The sequence below is a fragment of the Triturus cristatus genome, chromosome 10, assembly GCF_964204655.1.
Source record: "Triturus cristatus chromosome 10, aTriCri1.1, whole genome shotgun sequence".
In the NCBI taxonomy this organism is placed as follows: domain Eukaryota; kingdom Metazoa; phylum Chordata; class Amphibia; order Caudata; family Salamandridae; genus Triturus; species Triturus cristatus.
Genome location: NC_140593.1, coordinates 736,209,219 through 736,229,780, shown reverse-complemented (window position 1 = coordinate 736,229,780; position 20,562 = coordinate 736,209,219).

The following is a 20,562-nucleotide window of genomic DNA, read 5'->3' as shown; positions in this document are numbered from 1 at the left end:
AACCATCAACATTAGAGATTACAGTTTTTCAAATGTGGGGTTTGCTGAGTATGCTGCCAACATCTTTCTCAGGTCAGGTACCTCTCACAGGCATGCGGGTGCTTCATCCACGAGCTCGTCAGCTCAATGACTCACGGGAGTACTATTGAACAGGAACAAGGGGAGCACACCGCTTCACCTCACAGCAAGGTTCACCCCTGGCATTGTGGTAAATGGAGTCTCAGTTACTTGCTTGCTTCAAGAGTGTTCGAGTGTTTCACCACAGTTGGCGCAGATGGTGCTGATCTCTAGACACGTATTTATGGTTCTTTAACCATCATCAGTAGAGATTACAGTCTTTCAAATTTGGGGTTTGCTGAGTAGGCTGCCAACATCTTTCTCAGGTCAGGTACCTCTCACAGGCATGCGGGTGCTTCATCCACGAGCTCGTCAGCTCAATGACTCACGGGAGTACTGTTAAACAGGAACAGGGGTGGGAGCACACCGCTTCACCTCCCAGCAAGGTTCGCCCCTGGCATTTTGGTAAATGCAGTTTCAGTTTCTTGCTTGCTTCAAGAGTGTTCGAGTGTTTTGCCACAGTTGGTGCAGATAGTGCTGATCTCTAGACACATGTTTCTGGTTCTTTAACCGTCATCAGTACAGATTACAGTCTCTCAAATGTGGGGTTTTCTGAGAAGGCTGCCAACATCTTTCTCAAGTCAGGTACCTCTCACAGGCATGCGGGTGCTTCATCCATGAGCTTGTCAGCTCAATAACTCATGGGAGTACTATTAAACAGGAACAGGGGTAGGAGCACACCGCTTCACCTCCCAGCAAGGTTCGCCCCTGGCATTGTGGTAAATGCAGTTTCAGTTACTTGCTTGCTTCAAGAGTGTTCAAGTGTTTCCGCACAGTTGACGCAGATAGTGCTGATCTCTAGACATGTGTTTCTGGTTCTTTAACCGTCATCAGTAGAGATTACAGTCTTTCAAATTTGGGGTTTGCTGAGTAGGCTGCCAACATCTTTCTCAGGTCAGGTACCTCTCACAGGCATGCGGGTGCTTCATCCACGAGCTCGTCAGTTCAATGACTCACGGATGTACTTTTAAACAGGAACAGGGGTGGGAGCACACTGCTTCACCTCCCAGCAAGGTTCGCCCCTGGCATTGTGGTAAATGCAGTTTCAGTTACTTGCTTGCTTCAGGAGTGTTCGAGTGTTTCGCCACAGTTGGAGCAGATAGTGCTGATCTCTAGACACGTGTTTCTGGTATTTTAACCGTCAACAGTAGAGATTACAGTCTTTCAAATCTGGGGTTTGCTGAGTATGCTGCCAACATCTTTCTCAGGTCAGGTACCTCTCACAGGCATGCGGGTGCTTCATCCATGAGCTCGTCAGCTCAATGACTCACGGGAGTACTATTAAACAGGAACAGGGGTGGGAGCACACCGCTTCACCTCACAGCAAGGTTCACCCCTGGCATTTTGGTAAATGGAGTTTCAGTTACTTGCTTGCTTCAAGAGTGTTCGAGTGTTTCACCACAGTTGGCGCAGATGGTGCTGATCTCTAGACACGTGTTTCTGGTTCTTTAACCATCATCAGTAGAGAGTACAGTCTTTCAAATTTGGAATTTGCTGAGTAGGCTGCCAACATCTTTCTCAGGTCAGGTACCTCTCACAGGCATGCGGGTGCTTCATCCACGAGCTCGTCAGTTCAATGACTCACAGAAGTACTTTTAAACAGGAACAGGGGTGGGAGCACACCGCTTCACCTCCCAGCAAGGTTCGCCCCTGGCATTGTGGTAAATGCAGTTTCAGTTACTTGCTTCCTTCAAGAGTGTTCGAGTGTTTCGCCATAGTTGGCGCAGATAGTGCTGATCTCTAGACACGTGTTTCTGGTTCTTTAACCATCATCAGTAGAGATTACAGTCTTTGAAATTTGGGGTTTGCTGAGTAGGCTGCCAACATCTTTCTCAGGTCAGGTACCTCTCACAGGCATGCGGGTGCTTCATTCACGAGCTCGTCAGCTCAATGACTCACGGGAGTACTATTAAACAGGAACTGTGGTGGGAGCACACCTCATCAGTTCCCAGCAAGGTTCACCCCTGGCGTTGTGGTAAATGCAGTTTCAGTTACTTGCTGGCTTCAAGAGTGTTCGAGTGTTTTGCCACAGTTGGCGCAAATAGTGCTGATCTCTAGACACATGTTTCTGCTTCTTTAACCATCATCAGTAGAGATTACAGTCTTTCAAATGTGAGGTTTGCTGAGTAGGCTGGCAATATCTTTCTCAGATCAGGTACCTCTCACAGGCATGCGGGTGCTTCATCAACGAGCTCGTCAACTCAATGACTCACGGGAAAACTATTAAACAGGAACAGGGGTGGGAGCAGCCACTTTACCTCCCAGCAAGGTTCACCCCTGGCATTGTGGTAAATGCAGTTTTTATTACTTGCTTGTTTCAAGATTGTTCAAGTGTTTCGCCGCAGTTGGCGCAAATAGTGCTGATCTCTAGACACGTGTTTCTGGTTCTTTAGCCGTCATCAGTAGAGATTACAGTCTTTCAAATTCGGGGTTTGCTGAGTAGGCTGCCAGCATCTTTCTCAGGTCAGTTACCTCTCACAGGCATGTGGGTTCTTCATCCATGAGCTCGTCAGCTCAATGACTCAAGGGAGTACTATTAAACAGGAACAGGGGTGGGAGCACACCGCTTCACCTCCCAGCAAGGCTTGCCCCTGGCATTGTGGTAAATACAGTTTCAGTTACTTGCTTGCTTCAAGAGTGTTCAAGTGTTTCGCCAAAGTTGGTGCAGATAGTGCTGATCTCTAGACACGTATTTCTGGTGCTTTAACCGTCATCAGTAGAGATTACAGTCTTTGAAATTTGGAGTTTGCTGAGTAGGCTGCCAACATCTTTCTCAGGTCAGGTACCTCTCACAGGCATGCGGGTGCTTCATCAATGATCTCGTCAGCTCAATGGCTCACGGGAAAACTATTAAACAGGAACAGGGGTGGGAGCACACCACTTCACCTCCCAGCAAGGTTCGCCCCTGGCATTGTGGTAAATGCAGTTTCAGTTACTTGCTTGCTTCAAGAGTGTTCAAGTGTTTCGCCACAGTTGGCACAGATAGTGCTGATCTCTAGACACGTGTTTCTGGTTCTTTAACCGTCATCAGTAGAGATTACAGTCTTTCAAATTTGGGGTCTGCTGAGTAGGCTGCCAACATCTTTCTCAGGTCAGGTACCTCTCACAGGCATGCGGGGGCTTCATCCACGAGCTCGTCAGTTCAATGACTCACAGAAGTACTTTTAAACAGGAACAGGGGTGGGAGCACACCGCTTCACCTCCCAGCAAGGTTCGCCCCTGGCATTTTGGTAAATGCAGTTTCAGTTACTTGCTTGCTTCAAGAGTGTTCGAGTGTTTCGCCACAGTTGGAGCAGATAGTGCTGATCTCTAGACACGTGTTTCTGGTTCTTTAACCATCATCAGTAGAGATTACAGTCTTTGAAATTTGGGGTTTGCTGAGTAGGCTGCCAACATCTTTCTCAGGTCAGGTACCTCTCACAGGAATGCGGGTGCATCATCCACGAGCTCGTCAGCTCAATGACTCACAGAAGTACTATTAAGCAGGAACAGGGGTGGGAGCACACCGCTTCACCTCCCAGCAAGGTTCGCCCCTGGCATTGTGGTAAATGCAGTTTCAGTTACTTGCTTGCTTCAAGAGTGTTCAAGTGTTTCCGCACAGTTGGCGCAGATAGTGCTGATCTCTAGACACGTGTTTCGGGTTCTTTAATCGTCATCAGTAGAGATTACAGTCTTTCAAATTTGGGGTTTGCTGAGTAGGCTGCCAACATTTTCCTCAGGTTAGGTACCTCTCACAGGCATGCGGGTGCTTCATCCACCAGCTCGTCAGCTCAATGACTCACGGGAGTACTATTAAGCAGGAACATGGGTGGGAGCACACCGCTTCACCTCCCAGCAAGGTTCGCCCCTGGCATTGTGGTAAATGCAGTATCAGTTACTTGCTTGCTTCAAGAGTGTTCGAGTGATTCGCCACAGTTGGCACAGATAGTGCTGATCTCTAGACACATGTTTCCGGTTCTTTAACCGTCATCAGTAGAGATTACACTCTTTGAAATTTGGGGTTTGCTGAGTAGGCTGCCGACATCTTTCTCAGGCCAGGTACCTCTCAGAGGCATGCGGGTGCTTCATCGACGAGCTCGTCAGCTCAATGACTCACAGAAGTACTATTAAACAGGAACAGGGGTGGGAGCACACCACTTCACCTCCCAGCAAGGTTCGCCCCTGGCATTGTGGTAAATGCAGTTTCAGTTACTTGCTTGCTTCAAGAGTGTTCTAGTGTTTCACCACAGTTGGCGTAGATGATGCTGATCTCTAGACACGTGTTTCTGGTTCTTTAACCGTCATCAGTAGAGATTACAGTCTTTCAAATTTGGGTTTGCTGAGTAGACTGCCAACATCTTTCTCAGGTCAGGTACCTCTCACAGGCATGCGGGTGCTTCATCCACGAGCTCGTCAGTTCAATGACTCACGGATGTACTTTTAAACAGGAACAGGGATGGGAGCACACTTCTTCACCTCCCAGCAAGGTTCGCCCCTGGCATTTTGGTAAATGCAGTTTCAGTTACTTGCTTGCTTCAAGAGTGTTCGAGTGTTTTGCCACAGTTGGCGCAGATAGTGCTGATCTCTAGACACGTGTTTCTCTTTCTTTAACCGTCATCAGTAGAGATTACAGTCTCTCAAATGTGGGGTTTGCTGAGAAGGCTGCCAACATCTGTCTCAAGTCAGGTACCTCTCACAGGCATGCGGGTGCTTCATCCATGAGCTTGTCAGCTCAATAACTCATGGGAGTACTATTAAACAGGAACAGGGGTGGGAGCACACCGCTTCACCTCCCAGCAAGGTTCGCCCCTGGCATTGTGGTAAATGCAGTTTCAGTTACTTGCTTGCTTCAAGAGTGTTCAAGTGTTTCCGCACAGTTGGCGCAGACAGTGCTGATCTCTAGACATGTGTTTCTGGTTCTTTAACCGTCAACATTAGAGATTACAGTTTTTCAAATGTGGGGTTTGCTGAGTATGCTGCCAACATCTTTCTCAGGTCAGGTACCTCTCACAGGCATGCGGGTGCTTCATCCACGAGCTCGTCAGCTCAATGACTCACGGGAGTACTATTGAACAGGAACAAGGGGAGCACACCGCTTCACCTCACAGCAAGGTTCACCCCTGGCATTGTGGTAAATGGAGTCTCAGTTACTTGCTTGCTTCAAGAGTGTTCGAGTGTTTCACCACAGTTGGCGCAGATGGTGCTGATCTCTAGACACGTATTTATGGTTCTTTAACCATCATCAGTAGAGATTACAGTCTTTCAAATTTGGGGTTTGCTGAGTAGGCTGCCAACATCTTTCTCAGGTCAGGTACCTCTCACAGGCATGCGGGTGCTTCATCCACGAGCTCGTCAGCTCAATGACTCACGGGAGTACTGTTAAACAGGAACAGGGGTGGGAGCACACCGCTTCACCTCCCAGCAAGGTTCGCCCCTGGCATTTTGGTAAATGCAGTTTCAGTTTCTTGCTTGCTTCAAGAGTGTTCGAGTGTTTTGCCACAGTTGGCGCAGATAGTGCTGATCTCTAGACACATGTTTCTGGTTCTTTAACCGTCATCAGTACAGATTACAGTCTCTCAAATGTGGGGTTTGCTGAGAAGGCTGCCAACATCTGTCTCAAGTCAGGTACCTCTCACAGGCATGCGGGTGCTTCATCCATGAGCTTGTCAGCTCAATAACTCATGGGAGTACTATTAAACAGGAACAGGGGTGGGAGCACACCGCTTCACCTCCCAGCAAGGTTCGCCCCTGGCATTGTGGTAAATGCAGTTTCAGTTACTTGCTTGCTTCAAGAGTGTTCAAGTGTTTCCGCACAGTTGACGCAGATAGTGCTGATCTCTAGACATGTGTTTCTGGTTCTTTAACCGTCATCAGTAGAGATTACAGTCTTTCAAATTTGGGGTTTGCTGAGTAGGCTGCCAACATCTTTCTCAGGTCAGGTACCTCTCACAGGCATGCGGGTGCTTCATCCACGAGCTCGTCAGTTCAATGACTCACGGATGTACTTTTAAACAGGAACAGGGGTGGAAGCACACCGCTTCACCTCCCAGCAAGGTTCGCCCCTGGCATTGTGGTAAATGCAGTTTCAGTTCCTTGCTTGCTTCAGGAGTGTTCGAGTGTTTCGCCACAGTTGGAGCAGATAGTGCTGATCTCTAGACACGTGTTTCTGGTATTTTAACCGTCAACAGTAGAGAGTACAGTCTTTCAAATTTGGAATTTGCTGAGTCGGCTGCCAACATCTTTCTCAGGTCAGGTACCTCTCACAGGCATGCGGGTGCTTCATCCACGAGCTCGTCAGTTCAATGACTCACAGAAGTACTTTTAAACAGGAACAGGGGTGGGAGCACACCGCTTCACCTCCCAGCAAGGTTCGCCCCTGGCATTGTGGTAAATGCAGTTTCAGTTACTTGCTTCCTTCAAGAGTGTTCGAGTGTTTCGCCATAGTTGGCGCAGATAGTGCTGATCTCTAGACACGTGTTTCTGGTTCTTTAACCATCATCAGTAGAGATTACAGTCTTTGAAATTTGGGGTTTGCTGAGTAGGCTGCCAACATCTTTCTCAGGTCAGGTACCTCTCACAGGCATGCGGGTGCTTCATTCACGAGCTCGTCAGCTCAATGACTCACGGGAGTACTATTAAACAGGAACTGTGGTGGGAGCACACCTCATCAGTTCCCAGCAAGGTTCACCCCTGGCGTTGTGGTAAATGCAGTTTCAGTTACTTGCTGGCTTCAAGAGTGTTCGAGTGTTTTGCCACAGTTGGCGCAAATAGTGCTGATCTCTAGACACGTGTTTCTGCTTCTTTAACCATCATCAGTAGAGATTACAGTCTTTCAAATGTGAGGTTTGCTGAGTAGGCTGGCAATATCTTTCTCAGATCAGGTACCTCTCACAGGCATGCGGGTGCTTCATCAACGAGCTCGTCAACTCAATGACTCACGGGAAAACTATTAAACAGGAACAGGGGTGGGAGCAGCCACTTTACCTCCCAGCAAGGTTCACCCCTGGCATTGTGGTAAATGCAGTTTTGATTACTTGCTTGTTTCAAGATTGTTCAAGTGTTTCGCCGCAGTTGGCGCAAATAGTGCTGATCTCTAGACACGTGTTTCTAGTTCTTTAACCGTCATCAGTAGAGATTACAGTCTTTCAAATTCGGGGTTTGCTGAGTAGGCTGCCAACATCTTTCTCAGGTCAGTTACCTCTCACAGGCATGTGGGTTCTTCATCCATGAGCTCGTCAGCTCAATGACTCAAGGGAGTACTATTAAACAGGAACAGGGGTGGGAGCACACCGCTTCACCTCCCAGCAAGGCTTGCCCCTGGCATTGTGGTAAATACAGTTTCAGTTACTTGCTTGCTTCAAGAGTGTTCAAGTGTTTCGCCAAAGTTGGTGCAGATAGTGCTGATCTCTAGACACGTATTTCTGGTTCTTTAACCGTCATCAGTAGAGATTACAGTCTTTGAAATTTGGAGTTTGCTGAGTAGGCTGCCAACATCTTTCTCAGGTCAGGTACCTCTCACAGGCATGCGGGTGCTTCATCAACGATCTCGTCAGCTCAATGGCTCGCGGGAAAACTATTAAACAGGAACAGGGGTGGGAGCACACCACTTCACCTCCCAGCAAGGTTCACCCCTGGCATTGTGGTAAATGCAGTTTCGATTACTTGCTTGTTTCAAGATTGTTCAAGTGTTTCGCCGCAGTTGGCGCAGATAGTGCTGATCTCTAGACACGTGTTTCTGGTTCTTTAACCGTCATCAGTAGAGATTACAGTCTTTGAAATTTGGAGTTTGCTGAGTAGGCTGCCAACATCTTTCTCAGGTCAGGTACCTCTCACAGGAATGCGGGTGCATCATGCACGAGCTTGTCAGCTCAATGACTCACAGAAATACTATTAAGCAGGAACAGGGGTGGGAGCACACCGCTTCACCTCCCAGCAAGGTTCGCCCCTGGCATTTTGGTAAATGCAGTTTCAGTTACTTGCTTGCTTCAAGAGTGTTCGAGTGTTTCGCCACAGTTGGAGCAGATAGTGCTGATCTCTAGACACGTGTTTATGGTTCTTTAACCATCATCAGTAGAGATTACAGTCTTTGAAATTTGGGGTTTGCTGAGTAGGCTGCCAACATCTTTCTCAGGTCAGGTACCTCTCACAGGAATGCGGGTGCATCATCCACGAGCTTGTCAGCTCAATGACTCACAGAAAGACTATTAAGCAGGAACAGGGGTGGGAGCACACCGCTTCACCTCTCAGCAAGGTTTGCCCCTGGCATTGTGGTAAATACAGTTTCAGTTACTTGCTTGCTTCAAGAGTGTTCAAGTGTTTCCACACAGTTGGCACAGATAGTGCTGATCTCTAGACACGTGTTTCTGGTTCTTTAACCGTCATCAGTGGAGATTACAGTCTTTCAAATTTGGGGTCTGCTGAGTAGGCTGCCAACATCTTTCTCAGGTCAGGTACCTCTCACAGGCATGCGGGGGCTTCATCCACGAGCTCGTCAGTTCAATGACTCACGGAAGTACTTTTAAACAGGAACAGGGGTGGGAGCACACCGCTTCACCTACCAGCAAGGTTCGCCCCTGGCATTGTGGTAAATGCAGTTTCAGTTACTTGCTTGCTTCAAGAGTGTTCGAGTGTTTCGCCACAGTTGGAGCAGATAGTGCTGATCTCTAGACACGTGTTTCTGGTTCTTTAACCATCATCAGTAGAGATTACAGTCTTTCAAATTTGGGGTTTGCTGAGTATGCTGCCAACATCTTTCTCAGGTCAGGTACCTCTCACAGGCATGAGGGTGCTTCATCCACGAGCTCGCCAGCTCAATGACTCACAGAAGTACTATTCAGCAGGAACAGGGGTGGGAGCACACCGCTTCACCTACCAGCAAGGTTCGCCCCTGGCATTGTGGTAAATGCAGTTTCAGTTACTTGCTTGCTTCAAGAGTGTTCAAGTGTTTCGCCACAGTTGGCACAGATAGTGCTGATCTCTAGACACGTGTTTCTGGTTCTTTAACCGTCATCAGTAGAGATTACAGTCTTTCAAATTTGGGGTCTGCTGAGTAGGCTGCCAACATCTTTCTCAGGTCAGGTACCTCTCACAGGCATGCGGGGGCTTCATCCACGAGCTCGTCAGTTCAATGACTCACGGAAGTACTTTTAAACAGGAACAGGGGTGGGAGCACACCGCTTCACCTCCCAGCAAGGTTCGCCCCTGGCATTTTGGTAAATGCAGTTTCAGTTACTTGCTTGCTTCAAGAGTGTTCGAGTGTTTCACCACAGTTGGCGCAGATGGTGCTGATCTCTAGACACGTATTTATGGTTCTTTAACCATCATCAGTAGAGATTACAGTCTTTCAAATTTGGGGTTTGCTGAGTAGGCTGCCAACATCTTTCTCAGGTCAGGTACCTCTCACAGGCATGCGGGTGCTTCATCCACGAGCTCGTCAGCTCAATGACTCACGGGAGTACTGTTAAACAGGAACAGGGGTGGGAGCACACCGCTTCACCTCCCAGCAAGGTTCGCCCCTGGCATTTTGGTAAATGCAGTTTCAGTTTCTTGCTTGCTTCAAGAGTGTTCGAGTGTTTTGCCACAGTTGGCTCAGATAGTGCTGATCTCTAGACACATGTTTCTGGTTCTTTAACCGTCATCAGTACAGATTACAGTCTCTCAAATGTGGGGTGTGCTGAGAAGGCTGCCAACATCTGTCTCAAGTCAGGTACCTCTCACAGGCATGCGGGTGCTTCATCCATGAGCTTGTCAGCTCAATAACTCATGGGAGTACTATTAAACAGGAACAGGGGTGGGAGCACACCGCTTCACCTCCCAGCAAGGTTCGCCCCTGGCATTGTGGTAAATGGAGTTTCAGTTACTTGCTTGCTTCAAGAGTGTTCAAGTGTTTCCGCACAGTTGACGCAGATAGTGCTGATCTCTAGACATGTGTTTCTGGTTCTTTAACCGTCATCAGTAGAGATTACAGTCTTTCAAATTTGGGGTTTGCTGAGTAGGCTGCCAACATCTTTCTCAGGTCAGGTACCTCTCACAGGCATGCGGGTGCTTCATCCACGAGCTCGTCAGTTCAATGACTCACGGATGTACTTTTAAACAGGAACAGGGGTGGAAGCACACCGCTTCACCTCCCAGCAAGGTTCGCCCCTGGCATTGTGGTAAATGCAGTTTCAGTTCCTTGCTTGCTTCAGGAGTGTTCGAGTGTTTCGCCACAGTTGGAGCAGATAGTGCTGATCTCTAGACATGTGTTTCTGGTATTTTAACCGTCAACAGTAGAGATTACAGTCTTTCAAATCTGGGGTTTGCTGAGTATGCTGCCAACATCTTTCTCAGGTCAGGTACCTCTCACAGGCATGCGGGTGCTTCATCCATGAGCTCGTCAGCTCAATGACTCACGGGAGTACTATTAAACAGGAACAGGGGTGGGAGCACACCGCTTCACCTCACAGCAAGGTTCACCCCTGGCATTTTGGTAAATGGAGTTTCAGTTACTTGCTTGCTTCAAGAGTGTTCGAGTGTTTCACCACAGTTGGCGCAGATGGTGCTGATCTCTAGACACGTGTTTCTGGTTCTTTAACCATCATCAGTAGAGAGTACAGTCTTTCAAATTTGGAATTTGCTGAGTAGGCTTCCAACATCTTTCTCAGGTCAGGTACCTCTCACAGGCATGCGGGTGCTTCATCCACGAGCTCGTCAGTTCAATGACTCACAGAAGTACTTTTAAACAGGAACAGGGGTGGGAGCACACCGCTTCACCTCCCAGCAAGGTTCGCCCCTGGCATTGTGGTAAATGCAGTTTCAGTTACTTGCTTCCTTCAAGAGTGTTCGAGTGTTTCGCCATAGTTGGCGCAGATAGTGCTGATCTCTAGACACGTGTTTCTGGTTCTTTAACCATCATCAGTAGAGATTACAGTCTTTGAAATTTGGGGTTTGCTGAGTAGGCTGCCAACATCTTTCTCAGGTCAGGTACCTCTCACAGGCATGCGGGTGCTTCATTCACGAGCTCGTCAGCTCAATGACTCACGGGAGTACTATTAAACAGGAACTGTGGTGGGAGCACACCTCATCAGTTCCCAGCAAGGTTCACCCCTGGCGTTGTGGTAAATGCAGTTTCAGTTACTTGCTGGCTTCAAGAGTGTTCGAGTGTTTTGCCACAGTTGGCGCAAATAGTGCTGATCTCTAGACACGTGTTTCTGCTTCTTTAACCATCATCAGTAGAGATTACAGTCTTTCAAATGTGAGGTTTGCTGAGTAGGCTGGCAATATCTTTCTCAGATCAGGTACCTCTCACAGGCATGCGGGTGCTTCATCAACGAGCTCGTCAACTCAATGACTCACGGGAAAACTAATAAACAGGAACAGGGGTGGGAGCAGCCACTTTACCTCCCAGCAAGGTTCACCCCTGGCATTGTGGTAAATGCAGTTTTGATTACTTGCTTGTTTCAAGATTGTTCAAGTGTTTCGCCACAGTTGGCGCAAATAGTGCTGATCTCTAGACACGTGTTTCTAGTTCTTTAACCGTCATCAGTAGAGATTACAGTCTTTCAAATTCGGGGTTTGCTGAGTAGGCTGCCAACATCTTTCTCAGGTCAGTTACCTCTCACAGGCATGTGGGTTCTTCATCCATGAGCTCGTCAGCTCAATGACTCAAGGGAGTACTATTAAACAGGAACAGGGGTGGGAGCACACCGCTTCACCTCCCAGCAAGGCTTGCCCCTGGCATTGTGGTAAATACAGTTTCAGTTACTTGCTTACTTCAAGAGTGTTCAAGTGTTTCGCCAAAGTTGGTGCAGATAGTGCTGATCTCTAGACACGTATTTCTGGTTCTTTAACCGTCATCAGTAGAGATTACAGTCTTTGAAATTTGGAGTTTGCTGAGTAGGCTGCCAACATCTTTCTCAGGTCAGGTACCTCTCACAGGCATGCGGGTGCTTCATCAACGATCTCGTCAGCTCAATGGCTCGCGGGAAAACTATTAAACAGGAACAGGGGTGGGAGCACACCACTTCACCTCCCAGCAAGGTTCACCCCTGGCATTGTGGTAAATGCAGTTTCGATTACTTGCTTGTTTCAAGATTGTTCAAGTGTTTCGCCGCAGTTGGCGCAGATAGTGCTGATCTCTAGACACGTGTTTCTGGTTCTTTAACCGTCATCAGTAGAGATTACAGTCTTTGAAATTTGGAGTTTGCTGAGTAGGCTGCCAACATCTTTCTCAGGTCAGGTACCTCTCACAGGAATGCGGGTGCATCATGCACGAGCTTGTCAGCTCAATGACTCACAGAAATACTATTAAGCAGGAACAGGGGTGGGAGCACACCGCTTCACCTCCCAGCAAGGTTCGCCCCTGGCATTTTGGTAAATGCAGTTTCAGTTACTTGCTTGCTTCAAGAGTGTTCGAGTGTTTCGCCACAGTTGGAGCAGATAGTGCTGATCTCTAGACACGTGTTTATGGTTCTTTAACCATCATCAGTAGAGATTACAGTCTTTGAAATTTGGGGTTTGCTGAGTAGGCTGCCAACATCTTTCTCAGGTCAGGTACCTCTCACAGGAATGCGGGTGCATCATCCACGAGCTTGTCAGCTCAATGACTCACAGAAAGACTATTAAGCAGGAACAGGGGTGGGAGCACACCGCTTCACCTCTCAGCAAGGTTCGCCCCTGGCATTGTGGTAAATACAGTTTCAGTTACTTGCTTGCTTCAAGAGTGTTCAAGTGTTTCCGCACAGTTGGCACAGATAGTGCTGATCTCTAGACACGTGTTTCTGGTTCTTTAACCGTCATCAGTGGAGATTACAGTCTTTCAAATTTGGGGTCTGCTGAGTAGGCTGCCAACATCTTTCTCAGGTCAGGTACCTCTCACAGGCATGCGGGAGCTTCATCCACGAGCTCGTCAGTTCAATGACTCACGGAAGTACTTTTAAACAGGAACAGGGGTGGGAGCACACCGCTTCACCTACCAGCAAGGTTCGCCCCTGGCATTGTGGTAAATGCAGTTTCAGTTACTTGCTTGCTTCAAGAGTGTTCGAGTGTTTCGCCACAGTTGGAGCAGATAGTGCTGATCTCTAGACACGTGTTTCTGGTTCTTTAACCATCATCAGTAGAGATTACAGTCTTTAAAATTTGGGGTTTGCAGAGTAGGCTGCCAACATCTTTCTCAGGTCAGGTACCTCTCACAGGAATGTGGGTGCAGCATCCACGAGCTTGTCAGCTCAATGACTCACAGAAATACTATTAAGCAGGAACAGGGGTGGGAGCACACCGCTTCACCTCCCAGCAAGGTTCGCCCCTGGCATTGTGGTAAATGCAGTTTCAGTTACTTGCTTGCTTCAAGAGTGTTCAAGTGTTTCCGCACAGTTGGCGCAGATAGTGCTGATCTCTAGACACGTGTTTCTGGTTCTTTAACCGTCATCAGTAGAGATTACAGTCTTTCAAATTTGGGGTCTGCTGAGTAGGCTGCCAACATCTTTCTCAGGTCAGGTACCTCTCACAGGCATGCGGGGGCTTCATCCACGAGCTCGTCAGTTCAATGACTCACGGAAGTACTTTTAAACAGGAACAGGGGTGGGAGCACACCGCTTCACCTCCCAGCAAGGTTCGCCCCTGGCATTTTGGTAAATGCAGTTTCAGTTACTTGCTTGCTTCAAGAGTGTTCGAGTGTTTCGCCACAGTTGGAGCAGATAGTGCTGATCTCTAGACACGTGTTTCTGGTTCTTTAACCATCATCAGTAGAGATTACAGTCTTTGAAATTTGGGGTTTGCTGAGTAGGCTGCCAACATCTTTCTCAGGTCAGGTACCTCTCACAGGAATGCGGGTGCATCATCCACGAGCTCGTCAGCTCAATGACTCACAGAAGTACTATTAAGCAGGAACAGGGGTGGGAGCACACCGCTTCACCTCCCAGCAAGGTTCGCCCCTGGCATTGTGGTAAATGCAGTTTCAGTTACTTGCTTACTCCAAGAGTGTTCAAGTGTTTCCGCACAGTTGGCGCAGATAGTGCTGATCTCTAGACACGTGTTTCGGGTTCTTTAATCGTCATCAGTAGAGATTACAGTCTTTCAAATTTGGGGTTTGCTGAGTAGGCTGCCAACATCTTCCTCAGGTTAGGTACCTCTCACAGGCATGCGGGTGCTTCATCCACCAGCTCGTCAGCTCAATGACTCACGGGAGTACTATTAAGCAGGAACATGGGTGGGAGCACACCGCTTCACCTCACAGCAAGGTTCGCCCCTGGCATTGTGGTAAATGCAGTTTCAGTTACTTGCTTGCTTCAAGAGTGGTCTAGTGTTTCACCACAGTTGGCGTAGATGATGCTGATCTCTAGACACGTGTTTCTGGTTCTTTAACCGTCATCAGTAGAGATTACAGTCTTTCAAATTTGGGTTTGCTGAGTAGACTGCCAACATCTTTCTCAGGTCAGGTACCTCTCACAGGCATGCGGGTGCTTCATCCACGAGCTCGTCAGTTCAATGACTCACGGATGTACTTTTAAACAGGAACAGGGATGGGAGCACACTTCTTCACCTCCCAGCAAGGTTCGCCCCTGGCATTTTGGTAAATGCAGTTTCAGTTACTTGCTTGCTTCAAGAGTGTTCGAGTGTTTTGCCACAGTTGGCGCAGATAGTGCTGATCTCTAGACACGTGTTTCTCTTTCTTTAACCGTCATCAGTAGAGATTACAGTCTTTCAAATGTGGGGTTTGCTGAAAAGGCTGCCAACATCTTTCTCAGGTCAGGCACCTCTCACAGGCATGCGGGTGCTTCATCCATGAGCTCGTCAGCTCAATAACTCATGGGACTACTATTAAACAGGAACAGGGGTGTGAGCACACCGCTTCACCTCCCAGCAAGGTTCGCCCCTGGCATTGTGGTAAATGCAGTTTCAGTTACTTGCTTGCTTCAAGAGTGTTCAAATGTTTCCGCACAGTTGGCGCAGACAGTGCTGATCTCTAGACACGTGTTTCTGGTTCTTCAACCGTCAACATTAGAGATTACAGTTTTTCAAATGTGGGGTTTGCTGAGTATGCTGCCAACATCTTTCTCAGGTCAGGTACCTCTCACAGGCATGCGGGTGCTTCATCCACGAGCTCGTCAGCTCAATGACTCACGGGAGTACTATTGAACAGGAACAAGGGGAGCACACCGCTTCACCTCACAGCAAGGTTCACCCCTGGCATTGTGGTAAATGGAGTCTCAGTTACTTGCTTGCTTCAAGAGTGTTCGAGTGTTTCACCACAGTTGGCGCAGATGGTGCTGATCTCTAGACACGTATTTATGGTTCTTTAACCATCATCAGTAGAGATTACAGTCTTTCAAATTTGGGGTTTGCTGAGTAGGCTGCCAACATCTTTCTCAGGTCAGGTACCTCTCACAGGCATGCGGGTGCTTCATCCACGAGCTCGTCAGCTCAATGACTCACGGGAGTACTGTTAAACAGGAACAGGGGTGGGAGCACACCGCTTCACCTCCCAGCAAGGTTCGCCCCTGGCATTTTGGTAAATGCAGTTTCAGTTTCTTGCTTGCTTCAAGAGAGTTCGAGTGTTTTGCCACAGTTGGCGCAGATAGTACTGATCTCTAGACACATGTTTCTGGTTCTTTAACCGTCATCAGTACAGATTACAGTCTCTCAAATGTGGGGTTTGCTGAGAAGGCTGCCAACATCTTTCTCAAGTCAGGTACCTCTCACAGGCATGCGGGTGCCTCATCCATGAGCTTGTCAGCTCAATAACTCATGGGAGTACTATTAAACAGGAACAGGGGTGGGAGCACACCACTTCACCTCCCAGCAAGGTTCGCCCCTGGCATTGTGTAAATGCAGTTTCAGTTACTTGCTTGCTTCAAGAGTGTTCAAGTGTTTCCGCACAGTTGACGCAGATAGTGCTGATCTCTAGACATGTGTTTCTGGTTCTTTAACCGTCATCAGTAGAGATTACAGTCTTTCAAATTTGGGGTTTGCTGAGTAGGCTGCCAACATCTTTCTCAGGTCAGGTACCTCTCACAGGCATGCGGGTGCTTCATCCACGAGCTCGTCAGTTCAATGACTCACGGATGTACTTTTAAACAGGAACAGGGGTGGGAGCACACCGCTTCACCTCCCAGCAAGGTTCGCCCCTGGCATTGTGGTAAATGCAGTTTCAGTTACTTGCTTGCTTCAGGAGTGTTCGAGTGTTTCGCCACAGTTGGAGCAGATAGTGCTGATCTCTAGACACGTGTTTCTGGTATTTTAACCGTCACAGTAGAGATTACAGTCTTTCAAATCTGGGGTTTGCTGAGTATGCTGCCAACATCTTTCTCAGGTCAGGTACCTCTCACAGGCATGCGGGTGCTTCATCAATGAGCTCGTCAGCTCAATGACTCACGGGAGTACTATTAAACAGGAACAGGGGTGGGAGCACACCGCTTCACCTCACAGCAAGGTTCACCCCTGGCATTTTGGTAAATGGAGTTTCAGTTACTTGCTTGCTTCAAGAGTGTTCGAGTGTTTCACCACAGTTGGCGCAGATGGTGCTGATCTCTAGACACGTGTTTCTGGTTCTTTCACCATCATCAGTAGAGAGTACAGTCTTTCAAATTTGGAATTTGCTGAGTAGGCTGCCAACATCTTTCTCAGGTCAGGTACCTCTCACAGGCATGCGGGTGCTTCATCCACGAGCTCGTCAGTTCAATGACTCACAGAAGTACTTTTAAACAGGAATAGGGGTGGGAGCACACCGCTTCACCTCCCAGCAAGGTTCGCCCCTGGCATTGTGGTAAATGCAGTTTCAGTTACTTGCTTCCTTCAAGAGTGTTCGAGTGTTTCGCCACAGTTGGCGCAAATAGTGCTGATCTCTAGACACGTGTTTCTGGTTCTTTAACCGTCATCAGTAGAGATTACAGTCTTTGAAATTTGGAGTTTGCTGAGTAGGCTGCCAACATCTTTCTCAGGTCAGTTACCTCTCACAGGCATGTGGGTTCTTCATCCATGAGCTCGTCAGCTCAATGACTCAAGGGAGTACTATTAAACAGGAACAGGGGTGGGAGCACACCGCTTCACCTCCCAGCAAGGCTTGCCCCTGGCATTGTGGTAAATACAGTTTCAGTTACTTGCTTGCTTCAAGAGTGTTCAAGTGTTTCGCCAAAGTTGGTGCAGATAGTGCTGATCTCTAGACACGTGTTTCTGGTTCTTTAACCGTCATCAGTAGAGATTACAGTCTTTGAAATTTGGAGTTTGCTGAGTAGGCTGCCAACATCTTTCTCAGGTCAGGTACCTCTCACAGGCATGCGGGTGCTTCATCAACGATCTCGTCAGCTCAATGGCTCACGGGAAAACTATTAAACAGGAACAGGGGTGGGAGCACACCACTTCACCTCCCAGCAAGGTTCACCCCTGGCATTGTGGTAAATGCAGTTTCGATTACTTGCTTGTTTCAAGATTGTTCAAGTGTTTCGCCGCAGTTGGCGCAGATAGTGCTGATCTCTAGACACGTGTTTCTGGTTCTTTAACCGTCATCAGTAGAGATTACAGTCTTTGAAATTTGGAGTTTGCTGAGTAGGCTGCCAACATCTTTCTCAGGTCAGGTACCTCTCACAGGAATGCGGGTGCATCATGCACGAGCTTGTCAGCTCAATGACTCACAGAAATACTATTAAGCAGGAACAGGGGTGGGAGCACACCGCTTCACCTCCCAGCAAGGTTTGCCCCTGGCATTTTAGTAAATGCAGTTTCAATTACTTGCTTGCTTCAAGAGTGTTCGAGTGTTTCGCCACAGTTGGAGCAGATAGTGCTGATCTCTAGACACGTGTTTATGGTTCTTTACCCATCATCAGTAGAGATTACAGTCTTTGAAATTTGGGGTTTGCTGAGTAGGCTGCCAACATCTTTCTCAGGTCAGGTACCTCTCACAGGAATGCGGGTGCATCATCCACGAGCTTGTCAGCTCAATGACTCACAGAAAGACTATTAAGCAGGAACAGGGGTGGGAGCACACCGCTTCACCTCTCAGCAAGGTTCGCCCCTGGCATTGTGGTAAATACAGTTTCAGTTACTTGCTTGCTTCAAGAGTGTTCAAGTGTTTCCGCACAGTTGGCGCAGATAGTGCTGATCTCTAGACACGTGTTTCTGGTTCTTTAACCGTCATCAGTAGAGATTACAGTCTTTCAAATTTGGGGTTTGCTGAGTATGCTGCCAACATATTTCTCAGGTCAGGTACCTCTCACAGGCATGAGGGTGCTTCATCCACGAGCTCGCCAGCTCAATGACTCACAGAAGTACTATTCAGCAGGAACAGGGGTGGGAGCACACCGCTTCACCTACCAGCAAGGTTCGCCCCTGGCATTGTGGTAAATGCAGTTTCAGTTACTTGCTTGCTTCAAGAGTGTTCAAGTGTTTCGCCACAGTTGGCACAGATAGTGCTGATCTCTAGACACGTGTTTCTGGTTCTTTAACCGTCATCAGTAGAGATTACAGTCTTTCAAATTTGGGGTCTGCTGAGTAGGCTGCCAACATCTTTCTCAGGTCAGGTACCTCTCACAGGCATGCGGGGGCTTTATCCACGAGCTCGTCAGTTCAATGACTCACGGAAGTACTTTTAAACAGGAACAGGGGTGGGAGCACACCGCTTCACCTCCCAGCAAGGTTCGCCCCTGGCATTTTGGTAAATGCAGTTTCAGTTACTTGCTTGCTTCAAGAGTGTTCGAGTGTTTCGCCACAGTTGGAGCAGATAGTGCTGATCTCTAGACACGTGTTTCTGGTTCTTTAACCATCATCAGTAGAGATTACAGTCTTTGAAATTTGGGGTTTGCTGAGTAGGCTGCCAACATCTTTCTCAGGTCAGGTACCTCTCACAGGAATGCGGGTGCATCATCCACGAGCTTGTCAGCTCAATGACTCACAGAAAGACTATTAAGCAGGAACAGGGGTGGGAGCACACCGCTTCACCTCTCAGCAAGGTTCGCCCCTGGCATTGTGGTAAATACAGTTTCAGTTACTTGCTTGCTTCAAGAGTGTTCAAGTGTTTCCGCACAGTTGGCACAGATAGTGCTGATCTCTAGACACGTGTTTCTGGTTCTTTAACCGTCATCAGTGGAGATTACAGTCTTTCAAATTTGGGGTCTGCTGAGTAGGCTGCCAACATCTTTCTCAGGTCAGGTACCTCTCACAGGCATGCGGGGGCTTCATCCACGAGCTCGTCAGTTCAATGACTCACGGAAGTACTTTTAAACAGGAACAGGGGTGGGAGCACACCGCTTCACCTACCAGCAAGGTTCGCCCCTGGCATTGTGGTAAATGCAGTTTCAGTTACTTGCTTGCTTCAAGAGTGTTCGAGTGTTTCGCCACAGTTGGAGCAGATAGTGCTGATCTCTAGACACGTGTTTCTGGTTCTTTAACCATCATCAGTAGAGATTACAGTCTTTGAAATTTGGGGTTTGCTGAGTAGGCTGCCAACATCTTTCTCAGGTCAGGTACCTCTCACAGGAATGTGGGTGCAGCATCCACGAGCTTGTCAGCTCAATGACTCACAGAAATACTATTAAGCAGGAACAGGGGTGGGAGCACACCGCTTCACCTCCCAGCAAGGTTCGCCCCTGGCATTGTGGTAAATGCAGTTTCAGTTACTTGCTTGCTTCAAGAGTGTTCAAGTGTTTCCGCACAGTTGGCGCAGATAGTGCTGATCTCTAGACACGTGTTTCTGGTTCTTTAACCGTCATCAGTAGAGATTACAGTCTTTCAAATTTGGGGTCTGCTGAGTAGGCTGCCAACATCTTTCTCAGGTCAGGTACCTCTCACAGGCATGCGGGGGCTTCATCCACGAGCTCGTCAGTTCAATGACTCACGGAAGTACTTTTAAACAGGAACAGGGGTGGGAGCACACCGCTTCACCTCCCAGCAAGGTTCGCCCCTGGCATTTTGGTAAATGCAGTTTCAGTTACTTGCTTGCTTCAAGAGTGTTCGAGTGTTTCGCCACAGTTGGAGCAGATAGTGCTGATCTCTAGACACGTGTTTCTGGTTCTTTAACCATCATCAGTAGAGATTACAGTCTTTGAAATTTGGGGTTTGCTGAGTAGGCTGCCAACATCTTTCTCAGGTCAGGTACCTCTCACAGGAATGCGGGTGCATCATCCACGAGCTCGTCAGCTCAATGACTCACAGAAGAACTATTAAGCAGGAACAGGGGTGGGAGCACACCGCTTCACCTCCCAGCAAGGTTCGCCCCTGGCATTGTGGTAAATGCAGTTTCAGTTACTTGCTTGCTCCAAGAGTGTTCAAGTGTTTCCGCACAGTTGGCGCAGATAGTGCTGATCTCTAGACACGTGTTTCGGGTTCTTTAATCGTCATCAGTAGAGATTACAGTCTTTCAAATTTGGGGTTTGCTGAGTAGGCTGCCAACATCTTCCTCAGGTTAGGTACCTCTCACAGGCATGCGGGTGCTTCATCCACCAGCTCGTCAGCTCAATGACTCACGGGAGTACTATTAAGCAGGAACATGGGTGGGAG